The following is a 12793-nucleotide window of genomic DNA, read 5'->3' as shown; positions in this document are numbered from 1 at the left end:
CTAACCCGATCCTTGGCTGCTCAGTTTCTCTGGATTTCTCCCAGGCTACCTGTCTTTGCTTGGCCCTCTGTAGGCTTCCGTTTTGTGTTAGAGTTAGTCCAAGATCTCCTTGCCCACCCATGGAGGCCTGCTGGTGTTTTTGCCTGACTCCCTCTTTGTTAGGATGCATTGGTCCTGGGCTTGGAGGAGGGGATCCTTGAATATTGAACATCTTTATTGGGCCTCTCTTCCCTTTAAGCTTTATCCCATGGTACCCTCACCAAGCAGATCCCTGAAGAGGCCTAAGTCTGCTCTCCTGCTTTTAAGGGAAGTGAGATTGATGCGCACCTTCGTCCTTGCTGCCCTAAGGATCTTGAACTCCATCATTTCATGTTCACTGCAGCCAAGGCTGTCCTTGTGTCCTGGGTTTAGCAGTAGCAGTCATTTTTCTCTTTCTTGGTAGCTGGTGCAGTGCTGTGTTTTGACTTTCGGGCTGGGAACAAAGCTGAAAACAATGATGTTTTGGTTTGGCCAAGGACTTTGTGAGCCTCATGCTCTGCCAGGGAGGAGGGGAAGCCGGGAGGAAGCAGAGACAGGACACCTGACCCAAACTGACCAAAGAGGTATTCCATACACAGCACGTCATGCCTTGGATGTAACTGGGAGTTACCTGGAAGGGCTAAGTGGACAGCAGGGTTGGAGGAGGTATCGGTCGGTGCTTGGTCGGGCTGGGGGTGTGAGCTATCGGTTGGCTGGTGATGAGGTGTTGTATTCTCTTCCCTTGTTATTTCCTTTATCATTATTATTATTGGTGGTAGCAATAGTTATTTGTGTTATACCTTAGTTACTAAACTGTTCTTATCTCAACCCATGGGATTTGCATTCTTTTTGCTTCTCCTCTCCATCCCTCCGAGAATAGGGAGGGCAAGAAGGGGGGAGTGAGTGAACAAGCTGTCTGGCTGGGGTTAAACCACAACACCTTGAGATTCACATTTCTCACCAGTTCTGAAATTCACATTCGTCACCAGCTCCTCTCTGTAGGTAAGAATGAGGTCCAGCATAGCCCTCCCCCTTGTTGGTTCCTCTGGCAATTGGAGAAGGAAGTTATCATCAAAGTGTTCCAGGAACCTCCTGGACTGCTTACGCCCTGCTGTGCATTGGGCCTGTTACCCCATGAGGACCAGGGCTTGCATATACAAGGATGCTTCTATCTGTCTATAAAATGATTGAATACAACCTTTTAAATTCAAGAGAATAGGACTTTTTCTGCATGTGGTCCACTTGTAATATCATAGCAATGCCACTTAGCTCTTTGAGAGCTGTTTTCGTCATAAAGTCTCGAAGCACATTATAAAAAGGTGTGATATCCCCTTCTGTAAAATTGAAAAGAAACTTGTGCAAGGGTGCTCAGCAGTCTCTTTTATCAGTCAATAATACAATCCACTTCTTGAAAATTTACAGTGTTCTTGCCATTTGGTAAGGTTTCTACTCTTTTTACCTACGCAGAAATCAGCCAGGAGCTACTCCATTGAAATAACTATAATTACACATTTGAAAAACACTACAAAAAAGAAAATGTGGTCTTCTATCCTTAAAAGCATAAGCTTTCTGCTATGCACATCAAGTTGGCTCAAAGAGCCAATGGGGACTACAGATGTCCTAACAACTCTTCCTAAGTTGCCTATAAGTAAAGGTTTATATGGACAGCCAAAGGGACTTTTAAAAGAGTTTTCCAGCAGAGCAGATAATGCTACCATGATCCCACTGACATCTCCTGTGCTTGCCCCAAGTTCCAAATTTCTTTGTCAGCTGGCACCGACCCAGCTGGAAATAGGATGATGATTCCTGCCTGCCAACAGTGCAGGTTAGCACTGTAAAGTCACTTAGAGGTGCCCAAAGTGACTCCAAGAGAGTTGATGGGTCTATATAGAGACTACACACTCTATGGAGGTAATAGATTGGGTCTGAAAAGTAGTATAGTGCATCATTGCACCTGAGCTCATTAGCTTTGCCTTTCAGCTTCCACTTAGAGTTCAGCCTGTGTTATCTGAGGCAGCTCAGTAATGTACTCCTCCAGCTGGTATAAACTATTGAGGATGTACAGCAAACATTGCAGTCCCTGCCATCAGACCTTACTCAGTCTCATATGAATTTTTGTAGGGTGATGCTGCAAGATTTTTTCAGAGGTCAATGAATTAATTGAAATTATGGGTTAATAGTGATGTGAATTTGGGGTGCAAGATGTAGGCTTCACCTAAACTTCCACATTTAACTTACTGGGGCTTCATTTTTCAGATATCTCAGTATAAATGTCTACAGGTAGTTCATAATAGTAAGTACATATAAGGGTGCATACCTGGAAAAAGATTGATTCTACCCTATGGAATAGCCAATGGTGCCATAATTTATGCCCTGTGCAGTTTAGTTCACTTTAAGCAAACTACTTACTTTGCTGTAAGAGAATTTTATAGCTGGAAGATTTAAAAAGGAAGACTGTATTTTTCTGTGGAGTTAGTGCCCCAGATGTATTGCTTAGCTGGATCGCTTGATTCTCCTTAAAGCTAAAACATACATTGAGAGCAGAGCTAATCAATCACAAATACCAACCAGCAAACCATTCTAATCAGAACTGAAATCCTGCATTTCTCTCAGCATTTAGGAGATTGCTCTGCAACTCCTCTTAAACTGTATTCATGTCCTCACAGATCTGAAGAGTTTACATATGCAACAAGATGGGAACAGATGATGCGGGATGTGCAAGGCATGATGCTGTAGAGCTTTCCAATGAAAGGTTCAGAAATTCTGCTGCATGGAAATCAGGTAAAAGCATTTCCAAGTGTCTTTTCACAGTCTTCTTTTCTGGAAATGTCAGGAAAACTGCAATATGGTAGGAAAGGGGAAGTGGATTTTATTTCATGATGCAAATATATGTCTCTTCTTCATCTGACCCTATCATCTTCTTAAAGGCAATAAATAGTACGAGGCAAACAAAGAAAAAGATGGGCAGAACTGCAATGTGCCATTGAAAACAAAGAAAATAAAAAGAAAATGTTGAGTTTTGCCTTGTGTATAGAATGTGAGTTCTTACACCTGATTTCTCATCACTTAGCTGAGGTACAGTGTAGATTTCCCTCAGCAGGCACTATGTCTCTACATGTGTTTGCAAGGCTTTCTATTCACTTATGGTACTCCAGCAATAATAAGCCTTCATAGTACTACTTCATAGAACAGCAGGAGACACTTCAATATATCTTACAGAAATGCATGCTGGTTTCTGTGTTGAATCTAGTGAAAGAAATCCAGATTATTATTCAAACTGCCTTAAAGGGTCCAATCCAGGGGAATGACAAAAAACCTGATGTGCAAACGTTATTTACTTTGGGGATGGGACAGAAAACTGCCTTCAGCGTAAGAGCTAATGTTTTTGGGGTGAACCCACATGAAAAATGCACCCACTTTCTGTTTATTTCAAGTTGTGCTGTAGGTAGTTGTCAGGTTTAAAAAGGCAAAGCTGTCTTTGCCATGTAAATAGGAGTTTGTGAACTCCCTCACCACACTGTCTTGATAGCAGTAAAAATCAGAGATGCAATCCATGGGAAGTACGGGTTTTCTTTTCTCTTGGTAGGCAGCCAAATAGCATCTGCTGGAAGATGTGACATGGAGATGGCTTTCAGTGCCAGTGTGAAAGAAAATCTGTGTCAACCCTTAAATTTCACCACCTGAGGAGATGCTCTGGGAGATGCTGAAATGTAGAAACACTTTTCTGGTCACAGTTCCTCTCCTATCTGCTAGGGGTAATGAATGTTCACATTGATCTCAGAATTGTGTATTTATATCCAAGCAATAATGGATGAGGGAGTCTTTAGTATAAGTTTCAGATCTAATGGCCAATTATGTGCTCTGTAAAAGAAATGCCCACTACAACCTCTTAAGATTAGTGTGACCATAGTGCTCTATGAAGAATTCATTGATTATTTTTTTATCAATTGAATGACTTAAGAGACTGGCTCTGTTAGTGAATTTTTAATACAGTGAACCCCAGATGGTGAGCTTCATATGTACCTTCATACTAACTAACTAAACAACTTCACCTGTAGAATTGTAGATGACTGCAGCTTGTAACATTTGGTCAGAGACTCCTTGACCTGAAGCATGGAAACAGGTTCCTAATAGGTTCCTGAGTAACACTGTGAGTGCATATGTATTTGGCAGCTGTCTGTAGTGTTGCCCATTATTCTCTCCACTTAAAAGCCTGTCAGCAAGAAAGAGACACAGATGATCCTTATCCTTGATCACCTCTTTCAGAGACTAGTGACTGAGACACAATCTTGTTTTCTCCCAATACCAGGTCTGCAACCTGTTTACTAACTTATGGAGATTTAGAAAGCTAAACATAATTTAATTTCTTCAGCAAAAAAGAAATATTATGATTTGATTTAATATTACAAGCATTATTATGTGACACAAAGTTAGAATTTCCTTCCTGTATATTCAATAAAAGGCCAAAACCTCGCAGGTTAATTACAACATGCAAAGCACATACTCTAAGTCAGCAGGTAACTTGCAGCTTATCTAAAGATCAATAATAACCCCCTTGTATCAGGCTATGGAACAGCTTTCATGTTTTTTCTCAGTTAAAAAAAAAAAAATCCAAAGAAAAATGGGAATATTTCAGTCTGATTCCTTATGCCCCTCAAAGTTATTAACTTAAATTTAATTATCAGTCTATTTACTAAAATTATATGTGACCGACCAGAGGTATAACAAGCCATTCATATCCTAGAAGATGCAGTTCAGTTTCTGTATATGTCTCAGTATTTCTATCTGACACTATTGATTATCTCTCAGGAAACACAAGCATAGTATGTTTCCTACCCTGCATCACTTCATTGATCCCTCTCAACTCACTGCAGTCACAAGCTCAGAGTATGCTTGTGAACAGTAAGCAAATAGTGAAATTCTTCCTCTCTGACAGAGCACCTGTGTTTTTGTTGGCTTGTTTGGTGTTTATGGAGATTTCTGTCAGAAAATAAGCCCAGGGAATAACACAGACTTGGTTTAACTGTGTGGCTCCAGCTATGTGACACGATGCAGGGGACTATAATGAGAAGGGAGAGCAGGATGTGAGCCCTCTACATGCCTCTGCCTCTCCTGACTAAATCCAGGTATCTTTAGACGTTTGCCAGGATATTTGCATAAATCTGATTATGAAGAGGAAGGCAGTTCTGGCTCCAGAGAGCTGGCAGGCTGCCCTGTCTTTGGCTCAGTCCATTCAGAAATCAGGCAGCTGAGGTACCAGCTGTGTCTTCCCTGTGAACCTTCTGTAGATTCTGCTAGACTGACTTAGGAAAAGAAAGTCTGCAGATTATAGATATGGATTTTATCATTGCCAAGACTTGGTTAAAGGGAGTGTGAGTTTGCAGGAGAATAACTATAAAGGAGATAACTTGTTCTGATGGTCTTTGTTTCAATACCTGTGGACCTAATACAACTTTTAAGAAGCAGGACTGACCCAGATGCTGAAAGTTCATTTTAAAACTCACTTCATGGAGCAGTCTAGTGCTTATAACACCAGTGACTGTGGGCAGAAACAGACTCAATCCCTGCTGCTTGGACATTATACATTTCGCATGAAATCACAATGGTGAAAAACATGTAGACAGCCCTTGGAAGTGGAACTGAAGCCTTCCTTTCTTCCCAGAGGACATCCCCAGCCTCACTGTTAGAGTTTCCTTTGTTTTCATGTTCTCTTTCCAGCCCAATGAATTCCGAACTCTTACTGTGCACACTGCAAGGCTTTTCATCTGGCTCTGCTGATGCATCCTGCCCTGCCTCCAAGCTGCCTTGAATCTATTGGCTAAGCAACTTGCCAAAAACGCAAGAGTTAAGTCCCATTAAGCAGAGGGGAGAACTAAACACAGACCCTCCAAAGTTCTGCTGCCTGTTAATCTGCTGCATGAAAGCAGCCCCATCATGTCAGTGAGTTTGCCCTGGAAAAGCAGCCACCACGTTTTCTGGTGCACACAGGAACCAATAAGCATGTTTTGTATATGGACTTACAATAGTTGTGGCATGGGGCTCCTTGGGAAACTCAAGCAGTAGAAAGCCTCCTTTGGAAGCTCTGCATAGCCTTGGGCATGAATCAGGTGCTGGGCTGCTCAGTGCTATTAGAAGTAAGTGAATAAATGGAAAACTTTTGCTTAAAATAGAAAATGTGCTGGAATTCATACTTTTCCGGATTGAAAATTTGAAATTATGGGCCAAAGACCAGTACAAATCTCATTTTTTGGGCTGAGGTCCTTTGAGTCATGAGTCAGATGCTTTGCTCAGTGCCTCACAGGGATAAATGAACCCCAGAGCAACTGAATTATAGCCACTGAACCTTTCTCTCCCCCAAAATCTCAGATGAAATCTCCTGCTGTGTTTTGGAGTTTTTTTACCCCTTCTTTATCTTGTTTTAACATTATTAAAGATAATTAACCACTGAAGCTGTGAGAGTAGAAGGCTGACCAAGTTTCTTATTTTTGTTATAGTAAAGGAGAAAAAACTCACTACTCCTTACCAGAAATAACCACATGTGCTGGTGGTTTACCCAAAGGTGTAAAATAGCTATACATGCCGTCTACAGTGATACACAGATTTTCTGTTTCTGTCTTGTTTCTGTACTGTTGGATATATGCCATTACTTTCCTACTGTGGTAGATGACATCCTGCTTTGACAGAGAGAAGGTACAGCTGGAAATAAGCACTAGACCTATTAGTGAGTTACATTAATTTACCTATGACTAAACATAAGGCTGGATACAAAATCACGGTAATAAAAACACAAGTTCATAATGTTGACAGCTATGAGAAGGATGCTGCCTAGACATCACTGCAACAAGCAGGTACAGGTGTGAGATAACAGCTCATCTAGGTGAACAGCGTTTGCCAGACAAGGCAATTAATACATGAGTATAAATACTTTAACAGTCACATGAACAGGCTCTTTTTCTGGAGTCAGCCAGCTTCTGAATTGCCCCTGCTTCGTTAACTCAATTCATTCCAGTATTTCAAATCACAGTGAAGTCTCCAGCTTATGTTTACAGCATAGCAGGACTCTGGGTTTGCTATCATTGATAAACCACCAGTGTGAGAAAAGACCACCTCATGAAAGGGAATTACACTTTGTCTTGTTAAAACAAACAAAACCAGGTAAGAATAGGTCTAAGTCAAACATTCAGATTCAAATTTGCAATGGGCTGAACTACAGAATTTCAGACCTAACAGCCACATAGCAGCTTCTATTTAATTTTTCTTTGTCAGAAAGGACAGAATTAGACAAGACACTAGACAGATATCCCACAACCAGGGACACTATTAATATAGTTAAAGGAAGAACCACAGTCTCTGTCCACAGTGGTCCTAGCTTACATTGGGTGGAGAAGAAATCTTGACATTTCCTAACCCCCCCTCCCCCTCCAACCCCTCACCTTTCCTTTCAGGGAATTCAGTTGAAAAGTTTAATTTTGCAGATTAATATTAACAGGCTGACATTTTCTGAAGGAAACACATTTGATAATGTATCTTCTCCAAGGCCACTTTTGTTCATTCATGAATTTATTTTCTGTGTGCTTTCCATTGCACTTGCTGTCTTTTGCTAGAAGTAGCCTCACAATAGCAAGCAGAGCCACCAACATGAAACACCACAAAGCACAGATACATTTGCCATGTTACATCTATAGCAGTGTTGTTATTTCTCTTGCATGGACACCCCCTTGTCTTGGGGAAAGAGCTTGGGTGCCCTTGTGAGGTTGGGAGCTATGCTGGTGGTGGCATATGCCTCCAGTAGGGTCTCCCATGACAGACAGGTCTCAGCTAAAGGGTCAGATAAAGTGTGGGCTCACTAGCCTTCAGGCAACCATCCTAGGAGAAGGACAACTCTAACTTCAAACCCTGGAAGATTGAGCTCGTTTAGCTCTGTAAGGCCATCCATCTAAGAGAAGGGTACTGTAACTAAACCTACCACCTGAGGTCTTTGCTGTCGCCATCCAAGCTCACTAGGCCCTGGCAGATAAACCTCAGGTGTAAAGTGTGGGGCCGGTTCTGTGCACTCTGTGCCTCACCTAAAAAAAACACTGTGTAGGCCAGAAGGGTTTACCCACACTTACAAAGCCCTGTAGTGACATGCGAGGGATGAAACGGCAGGTGATAATGTGCACTGCAAGTCGCAGACCCAACCCTGCATGCAGGTGGTTCAGGACATTGGTTGCTCCATAGCGCTGTTGTCTCCTTTGAGAACTCACGCAGAATTAGTCTTGAGGAGAAAAGACAACGTAGAAAGAATCACACCCTACCTATACCACCCAAGCAGACCTTTCACTGTGCCTTTTGCAACCAGATTTGCCTATTCCACATCTGCCTTTTTAGTCATCAGCACACTTGTAGTAAGCATGGGTAAAGCCCTTCCCAAATCTCCGTTCACAAAGTCAAGCCGTGATGATGGTGATGATGAGTGTTGGTATTTAAAAATCTTGAGATTCTCCCATTTCCCCAGATTCCTAAGTATTCTGAAATGCCCTCTGAATAAAATGCGCAGGGGTACACAGAAGCACAGAGAATTTGTACCAGAAATGCTAGAAACCAGCAAGATGGGAAACCACCAAATCTAGCCAGGAACCAAAAAATAAGCAAAGTGAGGAATCGTCTGTAGTCCTCTCAGAAACTATAATTGCCTCTTCCATTTGTGATTCAAAATGATGAACCTCCTCACAGAAATTGTATAACTTTTTCCAAAGATTATGATGAAAGAAAGCGGTGGAGTAGCAGGGTTCCTTCATTGTCCAGTATCCTCAGAAAGTGTGAGCAACAGGTTTAATTCCCTTCTGGTTTTGAGGGACTTTGAAAACTAACATTAGACAGATGTTCAAAACACTAGGACATTGTGTGAAGACAGTTCCTCCTCTTGAGGCTGTTCCTCTTTGTGAAGCATAATTAAAAATTAATTGAGCTGAAAGGCAAGAAAATTATGATTCTATAGGTAAGTGGTCAGGCAACTTGCTGTTTCTGCTCCACTGAATACTTCATACAGAATTATGTAAATATTCATTAGAATGTCAGGAACTCGTGTCTCCCCTGCCATATGAATACCCTAATCACTAGGATCAGAGAGTCTTTTGCCCAATGAATATTTAGTTGTTCTGTAAAGGCTCACAGTTTCAGCAGGGGGCTTAAAAGAGTCTCTTCTTGAATAACTACGCCAGAGGTTTTAAAATATTTGATGTTTGGGTTTTAACCCTGATCAGCAACAGATAGAATGATATCCCAACAGACAGAACAGATATCCCACAACTAGAGACACCACTAATATACTGAATTAAAGGAAGAACTACAGTCTCTGTCCACAGTGGTATCTGTCCAGTCCATGGTGGTTTTTGAGAAGAATCTCCTGCATTGTGCCCAGGTAGACAGGGAAAAGGATTCTGGACCAGAACTCAACACAGGATTCCCAGGCGATGTTGAAGTGCTGTAATTGAACACCTGTGAAATCAACTGTGGAAGAGGTTATGATATAGACAGATATAATGAACACTAACAAATTACCAGGACCAGATTATATTGCCTCTAGAGATGTATAGGAGCTCACAGATTCAATAAATGCATTACTAATAGTAGTATATAACCTCTCACTTTAAACTTTACAGTACATGGAGACAAAAAGATGGGGGATATCAGTGCTTAAAAAGTTTCCAGGACTGCTCAGGGAGTTCTTTAAACTCAGGATATCCAATGGGAAAATTAATAGCAACACTAAGAAATTATAGAATTAGTAAAGATTTGAATGTTTGTTTGCTTTTTTTTTATTTTGAGAAGGTCATATTGGCTTCCGTAGAAGATACTGTTTAAAAAGGTTAAGAAACATATGGGTTAAAGTGGTAGGAACTATACAGCCTATTCTAATTTCCTATAGATTTTTATCAAAAGCTTCTACATAGGCTGTAAGGACATTAATTATCATGGGATAAGAGGGAAGACCCTCATATGCATTAATCTTCAGTTAAAAGAGGAATCCAAAGGTAACAGTAAAAGGTCATTTCTTGCAATGCAGGATGGTCATCAGAGCAGTTGTGCAAGGGTCTCTCCTGGAACTCAGTCTGTTTAACGTATTAAGAAATGACCTAAAGAAGGGGGATGATCTATATGGTCATAATATGATGCTAATAATAATGATCCAATGTTATATGAGGCACTTAGGAAAAGGACAGATTGTGAAGAATTTCAGAAGTACCTTAGAGATCAGAGTATATAGGCAATAAAATATCAAATGAAATTCAAAACAGATAAATATAAAATGATATCATGGGGAAAACAGTCTTAGTGCAACACATATGATGAGTTAGCTTTGGAATGCAGGTAAACTTTTACCCTGTTGTTTACTCACTCCCTTTCCTTAGTGGGGCAGGGAAAAAAATAGGCTGAGAAACGTTGTGGGTTGAAACAAATACAGGGATATTTATTTTCAGTTACCATCTGAAAAATGTGGGACCTGAGCATGACGTGAATGGTATGGAATAAGGGGTAGATGTTGTCCTGGGTGTAGCTGTAACAGTCATTTTTTCTCCTTCCTAGTAGCTGGTGCTGTCCTGGGTTTAGCTGTAACACTCATTTTTTCTCCTTCCTAGTAGCTGGTGCAGTGCTGTGGTTTGACTTTACTCTGAGAACAATGCTGATAACACACTGATGTTTTTAGTTGCTGCTAAGTGATGTTTACTCTAATCAAGGACTTTTTCAGTCTCGTGCTCTGTGAGTGAGGAGAGGCACAAGAAGCTGGAAGGAAGCAGGGACAGGACACCTGACCCAAACTAGCCAAAGGGGTATTCCATACACAGCATGTCATGCCCAGTGTATAAACTGGGAGGAGTTATCTGGAAAGGCCAGATCACTGCTTGGTTTGGGCTGGGTATTGGTTGGCAGATGGTGAGCAATTGCATTGAGCATCTCTTGTGTGTATTGGTTGTTTTTTTCTTTTCCCTTTTTAGTTTTATATTCTCTCCCCATTTTATTTCCCTTATTATTATTAGTAGTAGTATATTGTACTTTAGTTATTGGACTGCTCTTATCTCAACCTGCGGAGTTTACTTTCTTTCGCAATCCAGTCAGACAAAAAACAATACTCAAGGGGGTAGCAGATATGAAATAAATTGATTTCCTAATATCATCATAACTATTGAACAGCTTTAAATAATAGCCAACCTGATCTTAACTTAATATCTACATAGCGCTAATCAGGTGGAAACTGTAAAATGTCATGCTGGATAGCCAGTAGCTGTGACTTACTTCTCAAAGTGTATTAGTTTCTGATACATTTCTTTGATCGCTTCTTTTATACATTTATGCAAAATCATCATTATACTTTTATACTGAAATGCACTAGAATAGAAACCCCACAAAGTGTCATGAACAATACAGTGAAGTTTCTTTTCACGATGGCTTCATAAATGCAGAAGTCGATTAGGAACTAACTCGGAACGGTTTCCATTTTGGTGGCTGAGTAGCAGAGACAATGCGAAGGTGAAAGACTTTAGATTTACTCTACATTATTGCCAAGGCAAAAAACTATGGCATAACAAAATTGCCAGAGAAAGATCATTGATCACTGAAAGTTTCAGAGGTGCGATAGTAGACAGAAGTAAGCATCGACTTGTATCACTGAATAGACATAAATCATATAATTTTACTGAAAATATAGGAACTGGGATTGAAAAATGTGAAATATGGGACCTATTTGTTTTGAATCTTTCGTGAAAGATTGTTATATTTCAACAGGGACTACTAGTATTTCAAATCAAGAAAAATGTATACCTGTAAGGGATGAAAATACTAAGAAAACATCTTTGTTTTAAGGAACTAGATGTAAGTATGACTTTCTTAGACTGGATTACAGTCCAGCAACTGAATTTTCCTTTAACAAATTCTTTATGCTTTTGTGATTTAAGGGACTTTAGCTGTGGAAATCTTCAGGACAAGGGAAGTTTTCCTTCTCAGTCCACCAGACACAAAACCCAGAGGACATTCTGCACTAGAGGAGACCTTGCTTCTCTACCCAATTAAAGCCAGGCTGCTGCAACCTCCTACCCTTTGTGCGGCCAGAAGAGAGACTGAGGGTGTATTCCTAACAAACTCACACAAATATACCCATACACAGAGGACTCTCCAGTAGCTGGTGAAACCCTTGTCTCACCAGTCTTGACCGTGTGCTCACTGCGACCTTTGATTTTCTCTGCCTTTGCTACCTCCAAAATAATAAAAAGACCCACTTCATAATGATGTGAAAATAACAAAAAAAGGTGTGAGAGTCCTTTTTTTGTGTAAAAACTCAAGATGAAAAATCTGACCTTCACTACTGTGTTTAGATGAGTTATTTCATGGAGAGACAACTTTCATTTTACCTAAGCTTTTACAATATCTGCTGGAAACTTCAATCTGGACAGAACCTGCATCAGAGCCTTCCATATAAACCACCTTAGTGCTTCATGAATGCGATGTACATTCATTTCTGTATATTGGTTTTGGAAGCCAGAAGAGAACAATGACATTTTGATGAAAAATCCTAGAGTTTTTTTTTTGTACTGAGCAGGTTAGCTGTATTCTCAGTTTTATTAACCTGGTGAATAAAGCTTGCCCTTTCCAAACCAGTCTTGTATATTGATGATATACTAAGAAGTATTTAGATGCCCTGACACTATTTGAGTGATATGCTCAGTTGTCAAGGATATCACAATACTCCTACTGTTCCTTACTGTTTTGGAAAGAGAAATAAAATAATAAAATAAAA

At 40.4% G+C, this 12793-nt stretch overlaps 1 long non-coding RNA gene across 1 annotated transcript; it reads left to right on the top strand.

Annotated features, from left to right (window-relative positions):
• The first annotated feature begins 551 nt into the window (after positions 1–551).
• On the top strand, positions 552–12416 carry LOC133218769 (uncharacterized). The gene is made up of 3 exons (XR_009727261.1): positions 552–602; positions 11785–11871; positions 11955–12416. It is a non-coding gene; the product is annotated as an uncharacterized LOC133218769 (long non-coding RNA).
• The last annotated feature ends 377 nt before the right edge of the window (positions 12417–12793 follow it).

This window comes from Neopsephotus bourkii, unplaced genomic scaffold, assembly GCF_033783945.1.
Source record: "Neopsephotus bourkii isolate Nb327-2 ecotype Australia unplaced genomic scaffold, CSIRO-AGI_Nbou_v1 NB_121, whole genome shotgun sequence".
In the NCBI taxonomy this organism is placed as follows: Eukaryota; Metazoa; Chordata; class Aves; order Psittaciformes; family Psittacidae; genus Neopsephotus; species Neopsephotus bourkii.
This window is presented reverse-complemented; position numbering and strand designations above follow the sequence as displayed.